General features: G+C 36.0%; 1 long non-coding RNA gene across 1 annotated transcript in view; it reads left to right on the top strand.

Annotated features, from left to right (window-relative positions):
- LOC119471316 overlaps window positions 1–15,348 on the top strand; it is a 21,051-nt gene extending 5,703 nt beyond the window's left edge. Inside the window, exons 2-3 of the long non-coding RNA XR_005200348.1 lie at window positions 10,340–10,380; window positions 13,624–15,348. This is a non-coding gene — a long non-coding RNA (uncharacterized LOC119471316). The remainder of the gene's footprint in view (window positions 1–10,339; window positions 10,381–13,623) is intronic.
- Window positions 15,349–21,081: the final 5,733 nt, after the last annotated feature.

The following is a 21,081-nucleotide window of genomic DNA, read 5'->3' as shown; positions in this document are numbered from 1 at the left end:
TTTAGTAGAGACGGGGTTTCACCATGTTGACCAGGATGGTCTCGATCTCTTGACCTCGTGATCCACCCGCCTCGGCCTCCCAAAGTGCTGGGATTACAGGCTTGAGCCACCGCGCCTGGCCAAAAGTGTTAGTTTTTATTGTTATAAAGCTACTGCCTTGTCTGTACTAATCAAGCCCTCATCATTTCTCCCCTAGAATATTCAAGTTAATGAATTGTGTCACATGCCCCATTTATCAGTGTCCTTCACAGTAAAGTTCTGGATCCACTGACTTGAATTAGTAAAAGAACAGTTTGTATATCAACTCATGCATTTAGCATTGGGAAATGAAATATTGCAAAAAAAACGACTGTATTATCATTTTACTTGCAGATCTAGTTGCTATCGTCTACTATATTTAGGTGCAGTCATCATAAATAGATTTATTTTGAAATAGATTTGTAAATAACTTTGAGAATGTATATAAATGATTTTACTTAAGATTATCAAGACTTTACCATGTGTCAGGCACTGTGACTTAAGTGCTTTCCATACATTATCCTATTTAATTCTCAATAACCTATGAGATAGTTACTATTATTCCTATCCAGTTTATTGAGAAGGAAGCAAACACTGAATGAGCTCAAGGTCATAAAGCTGGTAAACAGTACAAAAGGATTTGAACCCAGAGAGTCTCATTCCAGAGCCTATGCCCTTTAATACTAATCTATATTGTCCCCACACATTCAGGAATAAAATAATTTAGTAAAGTTTATCCCTAAACTAGAATTTTCTGGATGCTGGAAGAACAGTTCTTAGAGATTCACTTTTCAGAATGAGTAAGACCTAGTATTTGATAGCACAACAGAGTGACTATACTCAATAATAACTTGAGTGTATATTTTAAAATAACTAGAAGAGTATAATTGGATTGTTCATAACAGAAAGGATAAATGTTTGAGGGGATAGATACCCCATTCTCCATGATGTGATTATTACTCATTGTATGCCTGTAACAAAACATCTCATCTATCCCATAAATTTACATACCTACTATGTACCCACAAAAACTAAAAATTATTTTATTTAAATTCACCTTTTAATATGAAAAAAAAACCATACCCAACTCTTTTCTGATAAATAGTACCGAGTCTGAGAATTAATGTTATCACTGGCTTTTCTTCTTTTGTTGGATGATCAATAAGGTTTTCTCATTCACTTATTCTCTGAAGAAAGGGAGTGTGTCTGAAGGTTGGCATCTGAGTTGAGGAGGCTCAAAATCATGACCTATAAGAAACATTTGAAAAATCTGGGGATATTTAGCCTTGAGAAGACCTTAGGGGAACTAAAAACTTTTCAAATAGTTGAAGGGTTTAGATAGGAAGGAAGGATTAAATATGCTCTATGTGGCCCAAGAGGACAGAATTAGAACCATTTGTTAGAAGCAATTGATGAGAACTTTCTAACAGTTAGGGCTATAACACCATTGAAACTCCTGTTCTGAAAAATCATGGCAAGACCTTTACTAATCAGGGTTTAAACTATTTCTATTCATCTCCCAGCTCAGCGATTCCACATTTTCAGGGAAAGGAAAGGTAGCTAGCTCATTTTTTGTGAGAAAAAATGATCTGCCCGCCTTGGCCTCCCAAAGTGCTGGGATTATAGGCATGAGCCACCGCGCCCAGCCACTTTTTTTTCTTTTGAGACAGAGTCTCAGTGTCACCCAGACTGGAGTGTAGTAGCATGATCTCAGCTCACTGCAACCTCCACCTCCCACATTAAAGCGATTCTCCTGCCTCAGCCACCTGAGTAGCTGGGATTACAGGCGTGCACCACCACACCTGGCTAATTTTTGTATTTTTAGTAGAAACAGGGTTTCACCATGTTGGCCAGGCTGGTCTCAAACTCCTGACCTTAAGTGACCCACTCACTTTGTTTGTGGTAGTTCTTAAAAATTTACTTTTTATTTGAGGTAAAACATACACATGGTAAAGTATGCAAACCTAAAATGTATACAAATAACACCACAAAATTGTACACATTTACACACACATAGACACAAACACACACTTGTGTAACAGCTACCCAAATCAAGATATAGATAATTTACCACAGGGGTCCCCAATCCCTGCCCAGGACCACTACCAGTTGGTGGCCTGTTAGGAACTGGACTGCGCAGCAAAAGGTGAGCGGAGGGTGAGGGAGCATTACCGCCTGAGCTCTCTCTGCCTCCTGTCAGATCAGCGGCAGTATTAGATTCTCATAGGAGTGCGAACCCTATTGTGAATTGTGCATGTGAGGGATCTAGGTTGTACGCTCCTTATGAGAATCTAATATTTGATCATCTGAGGTGGAACAGCTTCATCCTGAAACCATACCATCTCCACCCCCATCTGTGAAACCAGTCCTTGGTACCAAAAAGTCCCTGGTACCGCTAATTTACAACATCCTAGGCAAATCTCTCCAGAAGTAATCACTATTTTGATTTGATTATCTATTTGATAATGTACTTGATTTGATTAAAAATTATTTGACTAATAATTTTTATAATACTACCTTTTATTTTTCTCTTGTGAGTAGTTTTAGAGAACACTTGTTTTTTTTGGTCACTGTGTTAGTTTGCTAGGGCTGCCATAACAAAATGCCACGGATTGGGTGGCTTAAGCAACAGCAATTTGTTTTCTCACAATTGAACAACATTAAGATGTCCATAGATTTGGTTTTTTCTCTCCTTGGCTTGCAGATGGCCTCCTTCATGCTGTGTCCTCACATGGCTTTTTTGCCTGTGCACACAAATGCTTGGTGTCCCCTCATAGAACAAATTTCTTCTTCTTACAGGGACACCAGGCAAATTGGAATACAGCCCACCCTAACAGACTTATTTTCACTTAATCTTCTCTCTAAAGGCCCTATCTTCAAATACAGTTACATTCTGAGGCACTGAGGTTTAGGGCTTTAACATAGGAATTTTGGAGGGACACAATTCAGCCTTTAACAGCCACCCAACAATTTTGACCCCCTTTCCTGTATTTTGGGGAGTTTCCCACTTCAGGAGTGCAGGCCTTGAGAAGGTAGAATCCAGAAATTGACATTTCAAGCATATGCCAGGACCCTGCAAATTCCTATGTTTGTTCTGCACAACTTCAGAAGATGGCATGCACATAAACCACAATGAGAAGGATTCCTTGCAGGGTTTTGCTGTGTTCAGCTTGTCCAGCATATGACATAGACCCATTGTTTTTCACAATTTTTAAACTGTCACAAAGCAATATTGCAGCTGGGCTCACTGGGCAGTGGACATGGTCACTCAAATCTCTACTTCTAGAAGTTGCACAGTCCTGCTCCTACCAGTATTGACATGGATTTCTGCCTTGTGACAGTAGTTTCAAATGGATTGGTAGATGTAAATGTTATCTCACTGTGATTTTAATTTGCATCCCTTGGTTTGTCAATAGATTGAACATCCTTTGTTATATGGTTCATGCTTCTGTGAATTTCATTTTTTTCCATTTTCTTATTAGGTTGTCTTTTGAAAAATGAATTGCAATATTCTTTTTAATATAATTTCAACTTTTAAGTTTAGGGACACGTGCAGGTTTGTTACATAGGTATATTATGTGACATTTAGGTTTGGGATTTGAGTGATCCCATCACTCAGGTAGGGAGCATAATTCCCAGTAGGTAGCTTTTCAGCCTTTCCCCTCTTTTCTCTCTCTCCTCTAGGAGTTCCCAGTGTCTATTGTTCCCATCTTTGTGTCCATATGTACCCAGTGTTTAGCTCTCACTTATAAGTAAAAACATGCAGCATTTGGTTTTCTGTTCCTGTTTTGATTTGCTTAGGGCAGTGGCTTACATCTGCATCCATGTTGCTGCAAACGATACAATTTTATTCCTTATTATGATGGCATAGTATTACATGGTGTATATATACCACATTTTCTTTATCAAATTCACTGTTAATAGGCACCTGGGTTGATTCCAGGTCTTCGCTATTGTGAATAGTGCTGCAATGAATGTACTAGTTTATGCATCTTTCTGGTAGAACAATTTATTTTCCTTTGGGCATATACCCAGTGATAGGATTGCTGGATCAAATGGTAGTTCCATAATATTCTTTATACATTACTGATTCTTCATTGTTTATATATTTTGCCAATGTCTATCTTTCACTTTCTTTATGGGGACTTTTCATAAATACAAGTTCTTAATTTTAGCAGTCATATTTATTAAACTGTTCCTTTGATATGTACTTTCTGTGTTTTATCTAAGAAATCTTTTCCAACATGAGGCCATAAAAATATTCTATCTTGGTTTCTAAAAGTTTTATAGTTTGCCTTTCACATGTGGCTGTGAAATCTACCTGGAATTGACTTTGCATATAAAGTGAGGTATGGGTGCTTTGCAACCCTATCTCTGTCATATAGCAAATGATCATAGAAAGATCTCTGTTTATAGGTTCTTTTGACACATCTTATCTCACTCATTATTTTGTTTTGGTCATTCCCAGTCTACTTCATTTCTGTTACGGAGTTTCTTTATTTCTAACATTTTCTTTAGATTCTTAGAGTTTCCATCTCTTGGCTTACACTATGCATCTGTCCTTGCAAGTTGTCCACTTTTAAAAAAAATTAGAGCCCTAAGCATATTAATCATTGTTATTTTAAATTCTCAGTCTGTTAATCACAAAATCTTTACTCATCTGTGTCTATTTCTGATGCTTGTTTCTTCTGTTCAGATTGCTTTTTGTTCCCTTGTCTGTTAGCATGACTTGTAATATTTTTTTTTATTGCATTTTAGGTTTTGGGGTACATGTGAAGAACATGCAAGATTGTTGCATTTTTTGTTGAAAGCTGTACATGAGAAATCTCAGAATAGGAAGTGAGGTAGATAGGCCTTTAGTCTGAGGTTTTATGATTATCTGGCTAGAAGTTGGGTTGTGTCTACTGTTTGCTATAGTTGTACATGTCAGAGGCTTCAATATTTTACAATGATTTTGTTTTATCTACCTTGTTATCTTTGAATTTCCCTAAAAACTCTTTCTTAAGTAAAGACTAATTCTTGCAATTCTTTTGGCAGTAATTCAGTGTTGTCATATGGGAGTCCTATTGATATGATGATAAGCACAGAGATAGTGGAAACATTATATAATCCTATGAAGTCTCGGTTTTTTAGTGGGCCTTTGCCCTTAGGCTGTGACTTTCACAAATGCTCTTCAACCTTTCTCCCCATTATGTGTGATAGGAAGACCGGAAGGAAGGGTCTGGAATTGAGTAATTTTTTTTTTTTTTGAAACAGAGTCTTGTTCTGTCCAGGCACCAGGCTAGAGTGCAGTGATGCGATCTTGGCTTACAGCAATCTCGGCTTACTGCAACCTCTGCCTTCTGGGTTCAAGCAATTCTCCTCCCTCAGCCTCCTGAGAAACTGGGATTATAGGCACGCGCCACCACGCCCAGCTGATTTTTTGTATTTTTAGTAGAGACGGGGTTTCACCATGTTGACCAGGATGGTCTCGATCTCTTGACCTCGTGATCCACCCGCCTCGGCCTCCCAAAGTACTGGGATTACAGGCATGAGCCACCGCGCCCGGCCTCTCCAGTTTTTTTAGGATGGTGGTTTGTCCTATGGCTTCAATTCTTTGAGGGATCTAAGAAAAGTCATTGATTTTCAGTTTGTTCAGCTCTTCTCTTGTGAAGATAGGTGAGATGACCTCCAACATCTTTAATGTCAGGGAAGCAACTGCAAGTCTCAACTTTGCCTTTTGACCTTTTGTTTGAAATTTTCATTTTATCATTTATTTTTGCTTTAAATTTTAAGTGCTTTTTCATATTTTTATCATTTTTAATAACATACTCTGTTTAATAATTGCAATAGCTTTTGTTATCCTTTTCCCTCTGAGAAACGTGTGTGTGTATCTTTTTTCTATTTAGTGCTTTCTTCCTTGAATTCTCCTTTTTATTAAATTAATGTCTTAACATTTATTTTGTTTACCTAATATATTTTAAACCGTCTGTTAACTTTAAACTAGTTTGTAGTTTTTTATTTGCTCCTCTTACCTGAAGAATTAGTCTCTTATTTTTATCTCATCTGAAAATCTGTTTTTGGAAAAGTTGAGAAAGTTTCAGTACAATTTCTACATAGGTTGTTTTTTTTAAATCTTTTTTTAATTTTTTTTGTTTTGGTTTTGGTTTACACAGGTTTTTATATAGTCGAATGACTACTATGTAATTTTTTTTATGCTTCTGGTTTTACAATGTAACAAAACAGTTTTCCTTGTAAAAATTTCTCATAATTATAGTAAATGACATTGAGGTAGTATAATTTACTATAATTTTTCTATAGTTAGACATTGGGTTCTTCCTTTCATTTTAATTGTTTCAAGAAATTCAATGAATTTCTCTGGATTTTGATTTAGAATAGATTCTCAGAGGTTGAATTAATGAAAAACATTTATAAGGCTTTTGATACATAATTCCACTTTTTATTAAATTTAGTCTTCTGCCATTAGTGACTGAAACTGAATTTAAACAAATATGCTGGAGTTTACGTATCCCAAAGTATCGTCCTCTTTGACGTGTCCTTTCGTACAGATAATTGTTTATATAACATGCTCCACTGAAACTCTCCTTTGTGACCTGCCTTCAAAGCCTAATACATAACCTTTCGCAATTTTCATTGGTGGTAATTTTAACTTTTTAGAATAGATTTGATTTTCAGAAATAGAAGTCTTTTGAATTCATGTCTTATTACTTAGAAGTTAGAATAAACTGGATAAATTGCTTTTAACGAAAGTCTTAGTACCTATCTACCTGGATGAGGCAGGATTTTGACCCACCTCTGTCTCACTTCCAAGCCCATGTGCTTAACCACTAGGCTTATAGTCAGCAGACAAATATTTATGTAGTACCCATTATATTCTAAGCACTGTGGTAGGTACCAAGCATAGCGTAAGGGCCAAAACAGACATGCTTTTGGTTCTTATACTTCTAAAAGACTAGCTTATAAGAAACTTTCTTCTTTCAGTTATACTCTTTTAAGAATATAAGTAATATAACTTAAAAAAAATTCATCTTGTTGATAGTATTTATATACATTATCTCGTGGTGTTATTTTCTTAAAAGCATAAGGCATTACTTATTTTTGTCTCTCAATTGCTATGCATTTAGTATTGCTTAGCTAGTACTTGTTCTAATGAATGTTTGATTTTATACTGATAGCTTTGATTCAAATTCATTTTAAACAGAGCGGCATTATAAGTTGCCATCTAAGCTGGAATATGCAATTGCCCTAACTTTAGGTGGTGTGTTAGAGAAGGTGTTTTGACAGGGCAGTATACAGTTACTTTGAGGATACTTAAATGGTAATAAGAGGATAGAAAAATTAATCTGATTTTAGAGGACCTCAAGGTAAATTTCTATCTATCTGTGTAAAAAATCTTGATTAAAAAAAAAGTGGAGGTTTAAAAAATATTTATTAGGACTTCTTTTATTCTGCCATTTTTATTTTATTACATCAGAATTGGATACTTATAGCTATGCCTTAAAATACAGATCAATCTTTTTTTGAATCCTGTACAGTAATAGTATTGCTTTAAACATTAGGGAAGCAGAAATTGGTCCTGGACTTACAGAAATAACTTAGTCATAAGTTTGGAACCTCAAGAAAGAAGATGGGCATTGGGCATTTTCTAACTCATTTCTCTTGGCATTTATCATACATACTAGGGTAAATAAACAATTTAATGTTAATAGCTTAGATGCTTGAATCTTTTTTTTGAGTCCTATTTTATTTTTCTCAAGTCAATGTGAGTGTATGAGTCAATCACCAATTTTAAAGGACATCTAGAAAACATTTGATATCACCTCCTGAAATTTCCGTAATTTGATTCAATTAATTAGTTATTATTATTTATTATACTTTAAGTTCTGGAATACATGTGCAGAACGTGCAGGTTTGTTACATAGGTATACATGTGCCATAGTGGTTTGCTGCATCGATCAACCCGTAATCTACATTAGGTATTTTTTCCTAATTCTATCCCTCCCCTAGCCCCACCACCCTCCAACAGGCCCCAGTGTGTGATGTATTCCTCTCTGTGTCCATGTGTTCATTGTTCAACTTCCACTTATGAGTGAGAACATGCAGTGTTTGGTTTTCTGTTCCTATGTTAGTTTGCTGAGAATGATGATTGCCAGCTTCATCTGTGTCCCTACAAAGGACATGAACTCATCCATTTTTATGGCTGCATAGTATTCCGTTGTGTCTATGTGCCACATTTTCTTTATCCAGTCTATCATTGATGGGCATTTGGGTTGGTTCCAAGTTTTTGCTATTATCAACAGTGCTGCAATAAACATACATGTACATGTGTCTTTATAGTAGAATAATTTATAATCCTTTGGGTATATACCCAGTAATGGGATTGGTGGGTCAAATGGTATTTCTGGTTCTAGATCCTTGAGGAATCACCATACTGTCTTCCAAAATGGCTGAACTAATTTACACTCCCACCAACAGTGTAACAGCTTTCCTATTTCTCCACATTTTCTCTAATATCGGTTGGTTCCTGACTTTTTAATGATTGCCATTGTAACTGGCATGAGATGGTATCTCCTTGTGGTTTTGATTTGCATTTCTCTGATGACCAGTGATGATGAGCTTTTTTTCGTGTGTTTGTTGGCTGCATAAATGTCTTCTTTTGAGAAGTGCCTGTTCATATCCTTTGCCCACTTTTTGATGGGGTTCTTTGTTTTTTGCTTGTAAATTTGTTTATGTTCTTTGTAGATTTTGGATATTAGCCCTTTCTCAGATGGATAGATTGCAAAAATTTCTCCTATTCTGTAGGTTGCCTGTTCACTCTGATGATAGTTTCTTTTGCTATACAGAAGCATTTTATTTTAATTATGTCCCATTTGTCAATTTTGGCTTTGGTGGCCATTCCTTTGGTGTTTTAGTCATGAAGTCTTTGCCCATGCCCATGTCCTGAATGGTATTGCCTAGGTTTTCTTCTAGGGTTTTTATGGTTTTAGGTGTTACATTTAAGTCTTTAATCCTTCTGGAGTTAATTTTTGTATAAGGTATAAGGAAGGGGCCTAGTTTCAGTTTTGTGCATATGGCTAGCCAGTTTTCTCCACACCATTTATTAAATAGGGAATCCTTTCCCCATTGCTTGTTTTTGTCAGGTTTGCCAAAGATCAGATGATTGTAGATGGGTGGCATGATTTCTGAGGACTTTGTTCTGTTCCATTGGTTTATATATCTGTTTTGTTACCGGTCCCATGCTGTTTTTGTTACTGTAGCCTTGTAGTATAGTTTGAAGTCAGGTAGTGTGATGCTTCCAGCTTTATTCTTCTTGCTTGGGTATACAGGCTCTTTTTTGGTTCCATATGAAATTTAAAGTCGTTTTTTCTAATTCTATGAAGAAAGTCAATGGTAGCTTGATGGGGGATAGCACTGAATCTATAAATTACTTTGGGCATTATGGCCATTTTTATGATATTGATTCTTCCTATTCATTAGCATGGAATGTTCTCCATTTGTTTGTGTCTTTTCTTATTTCCTTGAGCAGTGGTTTGTAGTTCTCCTTGAAGAGGTCCTTCACATCCCTTGTAAGTTGTATTCCTAGGTATTTTATTCTCCTTGTAACAATTGTGAATAGGAGTTCACTCATGATTTGGCTCCCTGTTTGTCTATTATTGGTGTATAGGAATGATTGTGATTTTTGCACATTGATTTTGTATCCTGAGACTCTGCTGAAATTGCTTATCAGCTTTGGGAGATTTGAGGTTGAGACAATGGGGTTTTCTAAATAATCAATCAAGTCATCTGCAAACAGAGACAATTTGACTTCCTTTCTTCCTATTTGAATATCCTTTTTTTCTTTCTCTCGCCTGATTGCCCTGACAAGAACTTCCAATACTATTTAGGAGTGGTGAGAGAGGACATCCTTATCTTGTGCTGGTTTTCAAAGGGAATGCTTCCAGCTTTTGCCCTTCAGTATGATATTGGTTGTGGGTTTTTCATAAATAGCCCTTATTATTTTGAGATATGTTCCATCAGTATCTACTTTATTGAGAGTTTTTAGCATGAAGGGCTGTTGAATTTTATCAAAGACCTTTTCTGCATCTATTGAGATAATCATGTGGTTTTTGTCATTGATTCTGTTTATGTGATGGATTACATTTATTGATTTGCATATGTTGAACCAGCCCTGCATCACAGGGATGAAGCCAACTTGACCATGGTGGATAAACTTTTGATGTGCTGCTGGTTTTGACTTGCTATATTTATTGAGGATTTTTGCATCTATGTTCATCTGGGATATTGGCCCTGAAATTTTCTTTTTTTGTTGTATCTCTGCCAGGTTTTGGTGTCAGAATGATGGTGCCTCATCAAATGAGTCAGGTAGGAGTCCCTCTTTTTCTATTGTTTGGAATAGTTTCAGAAGGAACGATACCAGCTCCTCTTTGTGCCTCTGGTAGAATTCTGCTCTGAATCCTTCTGGTCCTGGGCTTTTTTTGGCTGATAAGCTGTTAATTATTGTCTCAATTTTAGAACTTGTTGTTGGTGTATTCAGGGAATCAGCTTCTTCCTGGTTTATGTGTCTAGGAATTTATCCATTTCTTCTAGGTTTTCTAGTTTATTTGCGTAGAGGTGTTTATAGTATTCTCTGATGATAGTTTGTATTTCTGTGGTATCAGTGGTGATATCCCCTTTATCTTTTTTTTATTGTGTCTATTTGATTTTTCTCTCTTTTCTTCTTTATTAGTCTGGCTAGCAGTCTATCTATTTTGTTGATCTTTTCAAAAAATCAGCTTCTGGATTTATTGATTTTTTTGAAGGGTTTTTTGTGTCTCCATCTCCTTCAGTTGTGCTCTGATCAATTAGTTATTTCTTGTCAAATACCAAAGCCAGACAAAAACATTACAAGAGGACACAACAGACCAGTGTCTCTCATGAAGCTTATCTCAAAAATCCTCAACAGTATATTAACAAATCCAGCAACATACAGAAGGATAATATATGACCAACTAGGGTTTATTCCAGGAGTGTATGGCCATTTCAACATGCAATATTCAATCAATATAATTCACAGAGTGAAAAATGAAAACCATATAATCTTCTTGGTAGTTATACGAAGAGCACTTGGAACATTCAACACCAATTCATTATAAAATTTCACAACAAACTAGGAATAGCAGGAAACTTCCTTAACTTGATAAATGGCAAATACTAATACTACAGCTAACATAATAATGGCAAACAACTGAATGCTTTTCCTCTAAGGTTGAGAAGAAGTAACAATATCTGCTGACGTAATGCTTATTCAAGATTTTTCTGGATGTCTTTGTCAATACAAGAAGACAGGAAAAAGAAATAAAATGTGTACAGGCTGGAAAGGAATAAACCTAACTGTACTTATTTAAATGAGTTTATCAAGTTGTAAGATACTAGGTCAATATATAAAAATCCATTTTACTTCTATATACTATCAATGAAGGATTAGAAATTTAAAAAACTTAAATGTATCATTTACAATAACACTGAAAACAAAACAAAATACAATAACACTGAAAACCAAACCAAAAAAATGCTTAGGTATAAGTCTAGCAAAATATATGCAGCATCTATATGCTGAAAACTATGAATTATTTGTGAAAGAATTCAAAGAAGGCCTAAATATATATCCTGTGTTTATGGATTTAAAAATTAAATATTAAGATGTCAATGCTTTCCAAATTGATTTATAAATTCAATGCAATTCTAATCTATATTCTATCATAACATTTTGAAGATCTTGACAAACTAATTTTAAAATGTATATGGAAAGGCAAAGGATCTAGAATAGACAAACAATTTTTAAGAAGAATAATGTTGCACTTTGGGAGGCTGAGGTGGGCAGATCACGAGATCCAGAGATAGAGACCATCCTGGCCAACATGATGAAACCCCATCTCTACTAAAAATACAAAAATAGGCTGGGTGTGGTGGTGCATGCCCATAGTCCCAACCACTCAGGGGGCTGAGGCAGCAGAATCACTTGAATCGGGGAGGTGGAGTGAGCCATGATTGTGACACTGCACTCCAGCCTGGTGACAGAGCAAGAAAAAGAGAAGAAGAGTATTGCAATACCAACACTACCTGATTTCAAAGCTTTCTTTAAAGCTGCAATGCTCAAGACTGTGGTATTTATGAAAGAACATGTAAATAGATCAATAGAACTGAAGAGAGTCTAAATATAGACCCATACATATATGGTAAAATGATTTTTGCCAAAGATGTTAAGGCAAAAAAATAATTTTTGTTTTAGCTGGATGAGGTCTGAAAAATAATCTTTTCAGCAAGTCCATTCTAACACTCAGCCATGTATATGCCAAAATAATTCACCTTGACCTATATCCAATGCTTGATATCCATTTTACCTTAAATTGTACCATAGACATATATGTAAAAGACAAAATTATTAACATTTTGGAAGAAAACATAGGAGAAAATCGTTGTGTCCTAATTTTAAATTTGGGTGAAAATTCCAGACACAATACAAAGAAATAACCATTCATTAAAAAATGGACATTGAGCTTCACCAATATTAAACATTTTTACAGTGTAAATGACACTGTTAAGAAAAGGAAAACACAAGCCATAGAGATGGAGAAATTATTTTGAAAATCTCATATCTGACAAAGGCTTTGGATCCAGAATATATATGAACTCTTAAAACTCAAAAACAAGAAAACAATCCGATTTTTAAATGGCCAAAAGATTTGAACAGACAGTTCATCAAAGAAGGTAAACAGATGACAAATAAACACATGAAAATATGTTCAACATAATTGGTCATTAGGGCTATGCAAATTAAAACTGCAATATAGCATCACTACTTATAGATCGGAATGGCTGAAATCAGAGACTGGCCATTCCATGTGCACTGGAAGGGTATGGAGCAAATGGATGTCTTATACATAGCTATGATAATGCAAACTAGTACCCTGGGAAAACAGTTTAGCAATTACTTATAAAATTAAACATACATTTACACATTACAATCCATCATTCCACTCATAGTCATTTAACTAAGTGACAAAAACACTGACATTTACCTAAAAAACTGTATGTGAATGTTTTATAAATGTTCCTACTCACCAAAAACTGCAAATAATATGAATGTCCCTCACCTGGAGAATCGATAAACAAGCGGTGGTACATCCATGCAATGTACCATATACCAATTTTACTCATCAATAAAACACATCAACATGAATTAATCTCAAATTCATTATGCTGAGATTAAACCAGATTCAAAACATGATATTCCATGCAATTCCATCTATATGATATTCTGGAGAAGTGAAACAATAGGGAATGAGAACTGACCCGTGGTAGCCAGGAGCCCAGAAGTATAACTCGAGGAATTTGGGGTGGGGTTGATGAAACCATTTTTGTGTATTGTTTGTGTTGGTAGAGAAACAACTCCATGCTTTTGTCAAAACCCATAGAACCATTCACCAAAAAGGGTAAATTTTACTGTTTAGAAATTAAAGTAAATAGAAAAAAGTGCATCTATATCTCTAGATTTTTAAACTTGTACCATCCTCTGGTCATTTCTCTGGAGACTTTTTTTTTAATATTAACTTTTAAACTTCACAGATGATTCATAAAGGAGCTTGTCAAGTGGCACCTCGATTCTCTCAGCTTACAAATTACTTTGCAGTAATATAAGCAACAAAACAAAACAAAAACCAGGTATGTACCATTTTGTGGGCTAAGATTTAGCTACATTTGATCGTTCTTACTAAAAGTATAAGATTTTAATTATTATGTTATAAACTATGAAAGTAATATTGAATTGTGATTGTAATTGTACTTACCACACAATGGTTCAAAAAATATTGTTCGCTTTCAATAGTTAGAGCAATGAATGTAGTGGCAGAGAGAACAGAGAGAGATCTAATTGATACCTTCTACTCAGGAAATAAGAAGAAGTGAGTCATCTGAAGGACTGATGGGAGAAGAGAATGTCTTGATATTTGCCAATGAGTTTTCTGAACAGGGCTATTAGCCACATTCTATTTTTCTTTCTGTGCTATATCCAGTCACTTACGGTGACACAGAGAACAGGATAATATGGATAAAAAAATTCCCATGGTGCATCCTCTGCTGTCACTTCAACCAGTGATGACTTTTTTTTTCTGAACGTCATTACAATTTGAAAAATCAAACTTCTTAGCTTTTGTTTCCCATCATATCCTGTAATGAGAAGTAATAAAGAAAAAAAATTAGAATTTAACAAGGAAAAGCATCAACATCACAGCGCTGGTGAACCTACAGAGAGGCAGCATGGTATTACAGCAGGGCACAGATGTTAGGATTGGAAATACAGTATTTAGGTTCAAATCCCAGCCTGTCACTTACCAGCTATTTAGATAAATTACTCAATCCCTATGAGCCTCATTTTCTTCACTTTTAAATTGGAAAAATAGCACTCATCATAAATTTTGGGTGAGAATTAAGATCACATAATAGATTGAATTCAGTATTTGGGAATACAGAACAAGAAATAGTTGTTAGTATTGACCGTTATTATTTATAATTATACATTTCTAAAATTGCTACAGAGTAATGGAGTTGACCATATTTAAGTTTCTATCATCCCTTCTATTTTAACATTTACTAACTGTATGACTTTGAGCACATTATATAATTTCTCTGGCCTTAGTTTTCTTGTCTGTAAAGTGAGGATAAATGTAGTATTACCTATTTCATAGTATCCTTATAAGGATTAAATAAATTAACACTTCTAAAGCTCTAGATAGACAGTGCCTGGCACATGATAAGTAGGCAATAAGTGTTAGCTATTACTGCTACTACTATTATTATTATTATCGTTATTGTTATTCTCAACCAAAGATTAACAAATACTAATTGAACAATATTATAGTGACAGTGTTGGTAAAAGAAAAGATTTGTGAGTTATACTGAATATTAAACTGGAGTATTGAGTCTAAATTTGTAGAACTAAATACTCAAAGTATTTGACTGATTAATCAATGTATGCATTAGCAATTCAGAAAATGGACTGTGAACTAGACATTAGGAATAATCAGGAAGAGCAATAGTCAGTATTTGAGGAGAACTGAATACATGGGGGAAAGAAAAGAGTTTTCTAGGCTGGGACAAATAGAGCAAAGTGCACATGGAGAAAAACGTGTCCACCAGCAGTAAGATAGACACAAGAAATTGCAAAATAGTAAAGTGATACAATGGATTACTGTACAGCAGAGAAGATTTACTAATTATGCCTACATGTCAATGTGAGAAATCTCACAAACAGAATATGGAGTGAAACATACACATCACAGGGGAAAAATGATATTATTCTACTTCTATAAAATTCAAATGCAAAATCAAGCTACGTTGTTAAGGAATAACATGTAAATAATAAAAACTATTAATAATGATTATCACAAAAGTTAGGACAGTAATTACTTCTGGGGAAGAGAAAGGAAGTGAAGAGAAGGGCAGAGAATGAGCTTCTAAGAATATTAACAATGTTCTATCATTTCATTGTGTGTGTGTGTGGTGTGTGTGTGTATGTGTGTGTCTGTGACTGTGTGTGAACTTGAGTATTTGCTTTGCAACTGTTATTTTAACAAGTAAAAGTGTGAATGAGGTCCAGGAGGTCAGCAAACCCAACCAGAGGGTACAGTATGTTGTGGAGTAGCAGGCATTGAAACAAATAAGGTGATACTCAATCCATTTCTTTGTTACCGCTGAGCAGCATCCAATTAGTTGCTCCTCTACCCCTACCCCCAGTAAGCTTAAAACTCTCAATTTCCTCAAAATCCAGAGATAAATAATGAAAGTCATCAAACAGAGTCAAGGGATCGCCAAGGAGGGTATTGAATCCTCCAAGAGGAATGCTACCTCTGACACCTAGCTAGCTGGGCAGGGGGCATCTGGCACAGGGCAAGAGTGAGGTGTTGATAGCTGGAGGTTGTCTATCAATATTAAGGGCTTCCTCCTTACAATCGAAGTCCTTATTCCAGTTGACAAATGACACCTCACTGAAAAGGACGGTGGAATTCATTTCGCCGTCAAGGGTATGGCTGAAGTAGGTCTGATCAGTCCTCAGTGGGGAAATGGAAAAGATCGAGTGAGGATAAACCAAAGGAATGTACTTTTACTGTGGAGATCAGAATGAGACGCAGGCCGATATACGTGCAAGTTTATCTTCTGTGTCCGAAAATCTGTCCCAGACATTCCATTGCTCATTGCTGTCTTTCTTTTAAACCTGTTGTCAAGGAAATAAGATGCAAGCTGAGCAGGTGGGAACCAGAAGCAAAAAATTTAATACTGTATTTTAATGCTTTTAGAATCTAGTGAGCCACAGAAAGATTCATTCTGAGCTCTTGTTATCTTTTAATGGCCAACCAGGTAAAAGCTGGATATTTGTAAGTATTTTTGTGTTATTTGGGTTCAGTTAAAGCCAGTCTCTCTCTCTCTAATAATTATTCCGGGAACAAGGTAAATGTCCAAGACTAAATAAAAGTGACATTAGAATACCATAGCAGGTAAGTCTTGCCTTGCTATGAGACTTATTTTGTTGTTGATGATGTAGTCTATAAAGTGCTAGATACTTTACATAACCCCTCAGCCACCTTGAAAAATTTAGTTTTTAGATAAGATAGCAGAGGCTTTGCGAGGTTAAATAACTTGACCAAGAACATGTAGTGAAATAAGGAGCTAAACTCAGTTCTGTGTGAACTCAAAGCAAAAACGAGAGGTGATAGCTACTTTCTTAAGAAGAGAAAGGAGATGACTTTACACAGAATCTTATCCAAGCTGGTCAGAGAGGTGAAAGGCCAATTCCCAGAGGGATTGCTATATTTAAGGAAAGTCTTTCTTAACTAGTGAAAGACTGGAAGATGATGCTATTTACTGGGAAGAACAAAGTTGCGACAGCTTCCTAAGGGAGAAAAAGCTACAACCCTTGAAAGAACTGGGAGAAAGTGGCATGGATCCCCAAACTGGAAAGACTCAATACAGTATATTTGGATATAGTCATCTGAGATTTTGATTATGGTCCCATTTTTACCACTAAATTGAACTTTGAGCAATCACTTCACCAACTTGGCAAATGTAAACTGCAACATACCACAATGTACTGAAGTTGAAAAAGTGAGATAGGATACCTAGCTTAGATCCATATCAGCCTGGCACATGGAAGGAGCAAAGATATCACACCAAGCTAAATTTAAATGTTTATACATCTTATTTTATTTCTTCTTATAAGATAAAAATGAACATAAAAAGTAGTGCTAACATTTTCTTCCTGCACTTCATTGGATTGTTTTACCACCCCATGGCTTTCAGGGACATGGACTGAATGAAATAAATGATAAGGCTTGGAGAATGGCAGTTCCAACTGGAGGCCTCTACCTTGGCAAAAGATCAGCCAGGTCAAATATACTGAGAAAAGTATTGACTTTAGAAATACTATAAGGCAGGTGGTTAGGAGACAGAGATGTTAGAATTCTGAACTATAGCTCTTCTGCAAAAATGCCCTGTACTTTTGAAATGTAGAAACCTTTGTTTTGGCCAGCCATGGTGGCTGACGCCTATAATCTGGGCACTTTAGAAGGCCGAGGTGGGAGGATCACTTGAGCCCAGGAGTTTGAGACCAGCCTGGACAATATAGTGAGACCCCAACTCTACCAAAAAAAATATTAGCCAGATGTGGTGTTTACACCTGGTCCCACCTACTTGGGAGGCTGAGTGGGAAGATCACTTGAGCCCAGAGACTGAGGCTGCAGGGACTGTGACAGCACCACTGCACTCTAGCCTGGACAACAGAGTGAGACCTGTCTCAATAAAATATTATATCTATATCTATCTATCTGAGTATATCTATGATGGACACTACAAACTCAAACTCAAATGAGTAAAATGGGTTGAATGAAAATGGCCACCCAGTCCTCTTGTTTTCTCACTTTGATAGGGAGCATGATTCTACTATACACCATAGCATGCACTTAAGAAGATGTCTGGCATGTAACACTCAGTCTCAGTGCAGGACAGGAGTTGGGAATGTTGTGGATGATGTGAACCGGAAAACGGGGCAGTGGCTACTCATGTCTTGTTGATGGTTGTAGTGTGGGATTTAGATCCAGTCTTGCTAAATTTCTGATTTTTCCAAAGAGGCCAGAAATCCAACTGTTAGGTAAAAAAAAAGTCTTGATTAAAAAAAAGACTACCTTTTGACTAAGATTTTGTAAAACATTGTCTAAAACATAGTAGGGGCCACACAAAATAGGCCATCAGCCTGATCTGTTCTGTGGTAGTCAAATAGTTTGCAGCCTGACTTATTCCAATGCCAGAAACCTGGGCTTGCAAGTGGTCCTCCTTTCATCCTCAGGGGACTGACTAGCAGTGACTTCCTCAGGGATGCCTTCCCAGCCAGATTGGCTATCCCAGTTGTATTTTCTCTAGTCCTCTATGCATTCCAATCCTTCCTCTCTACAGACTGTTTTTTGTAATTACATGTTTGATGCTTTTTGTTCCTGCTAGACTGTAAGTTAATGAAGGAGGAAACTATTTCTGTGTAGGTTATTGTCATTAGGTTTCCTGGAATCAGACAGTAGTGGACTGGGAGTTGTGTGAAGAAGGTTTAGTGGGCAGTGCTGTTGAGAACACTGGGTGGGTGAGGGAACAGGATTGGGCTGGGAGAGAAGTGGATTGAACAACTTTTTAGAGATACAACCTGGGACACAGCCATAAATAACATAGAATAAATAAGTTGTGTGTTATGATTTCAACATAAACATATTTAAATGGGCATATCTTTGAAATTGTATTAAATTTTGTATTACTTACTTTTCTGATATATAATTGCTGTCATTTAAGCCAAAATAACGTAACTAGTTAACAATGGCAATTAGTAGTAATTAATAGTTGGACTAATTTAAAAAAATTATGTGTGAGGAGGATTTAACAATATTTTATAATATTTCTTTCCTCTGAAACAGTGATTTATTTTAATTCTTGTCATCTCTTTATTTGATAGTAATCGATTTAAGACTGTATTAGTGTGTATTTTATGATCCATACTAATTAAACATGTAGTGGTAAGAGTGAATAACAGTCAAATGCAAAATTCACTTTGCCTTGCACCACTGCTCTTATCAAGCCCACAAATACACTGATTCGTGGTGTCAAGCTACTGTGATGACGTTGATGTAAATACATTCTCAAAAAAAGAATTTTAGCATTGAATACCTTGGGATTTCACTCACTAGCAACAACAGATTTTTAGACTTGTCAGATTTGTCTATTCATTTTGTGTCTACAGACTTTTTTGGTAGACCAGCTGCTTATCAGTCAGGTTTTTTGCATCTAGAAGTTAATCATATAGCTTATCCATGTCTAAATTGTCCATCAGTTTTAAACATTCTTAAGCACATTGGACATTATCATAAGTTAAACCTCTCTTTATCTGGAAAAAATTGATTTTAAAGAATAGAGGTAATTTTAATTTGTAAAATTGAAGATGAATTCCAAATAAGGTATAGTTTTAGTAAAGAAATGAGAAAGCTCTGTTTAACTTGGCTACCCTTTTTTGAGTTCTGAAGAAAACTTATTTTGTTTATTTATTTTTTGAGATGGAGTTTTGCTGGAGTGCAATGGCGCGATCTTGGCTTACTGCAACCTATGCCTCCCAGGCTCAAGCAGTTCTGCCTCAGCCTCCCGAGTTCCTGGAATTACAGGTATGTTCCACCACACCTGGCTCATTTTATGTTTTTAGCAGAGACGGGGTTTCTCCATGATGGTCAGGCTGGTCTTGAACTCCCAACCTCAGATGATCCGCCTGCCTCGGCCTCCCAAAGTACTGGGATTACAGGCATGAGTCACTGCACCTGGCCTAAAAAATCTTATTTTTAATGAAAGGAGTCACTTTTTTTCACTGTATGAAAAAAAATACGATGTTGTTGCAATCTCAACAGCTTTGAGCAGTAATGGCAGTCAGTTCATCCTTTGCTATCACCTCTTCAAAGGTCATTGGTTTTGAAGAGACAACATATAAGTTAATGTTTTACTATAAATATTTTTCTCCATCCTCACCCTCAATGCATTTTAAAATTAGAGAAGGACATTCTTCTTCTCCCACACTTTGGAAATATAATTTATGGCAGGCTAATATTTTAACATCTTTTTACAGCTGGCAACAATGACATACATCTTGTAGGTCCCTGTCTAAAGAAGCAAACTCCTGTTCTTTTCTCTAAAGTAAAGTCTCATGACATGTTTCTCTACACTTTGAGGAAATTGAAAAGTATTGAGGTTTTTATGATGAAAGTCTCAATATTACAGGTAAGTATGCCACTCCTCCTCCCTCTTTTCAATAATGTTGTGTACAAGGCATGTAGGACATTTAGCAGGTGGGAGCTTATTGCTTTCTTTGTTAATAAATTTACAGACAGTGGAATTTTACAAAACTTACATTTGTACAGTGCTGAATCTGTAGATAGATGAGCAAAATCTGGTTTTATTTGGACAAGATAACAATCTTTTGTATTTTCTGTAGTCTCATTGAAGTCTTCATAGAAATCAAGAAAATAATTTGAAATTTCACTTTTCAAAACAAAATTCCTAAGAGTCAGAGGGAACATTTCTTTTCTTGCCATTATTCATTTAATCACATATGCTATAGAAAGCATGATCACTGGTAAGATCTGACAGAATCAGCTCTAGTAACGGGCCAACACATCTGTTATCAAAATTCCTCCTTTTGTTTGACCGCAAGACATTTTAGCAGGAACCTCTGAATCAGGACATGTAACTTGACTCAACGTCATAAAGCAATTAAAGGAATGACATAAAATGTGTGTTTATGGAGTATGCCCAAGCTAATTCAATAGCCACTGTTTTCTTTTTTTTAAATAAATTAACTTTAATTTTAAGTTCTGGGGTACATGTGCAGGACATGCATGTTTGTTACACAAGTAAATGTGTTCCATGGTGGTTTGCTGCACCTATCAACGCATCACCTAGGTATTAAGCCTTGCATGCATTTGCTGTTATCCTGATGCTTTCCTCCTGCTGCCCCCC

The sequence above is a fragment of the Cebus imitator genome, unplaced genomic scaffold (genome assembly GCF_001604975.1).
Source record: "Cebus imitator isolate Cc_AM_T3 unplaced genomic scaffold, Cebus_imitator-1.0 Scaffold56, whole genome shotgun sequence".
NCBI lineage: Eukaryota > Metazoa > Chordata > Mammalia > Primates > Cebidae > Cebus > Cebus imitator.
This window is presented reverse-complemented; position numbering and strand designations above follow the sequence as displayed.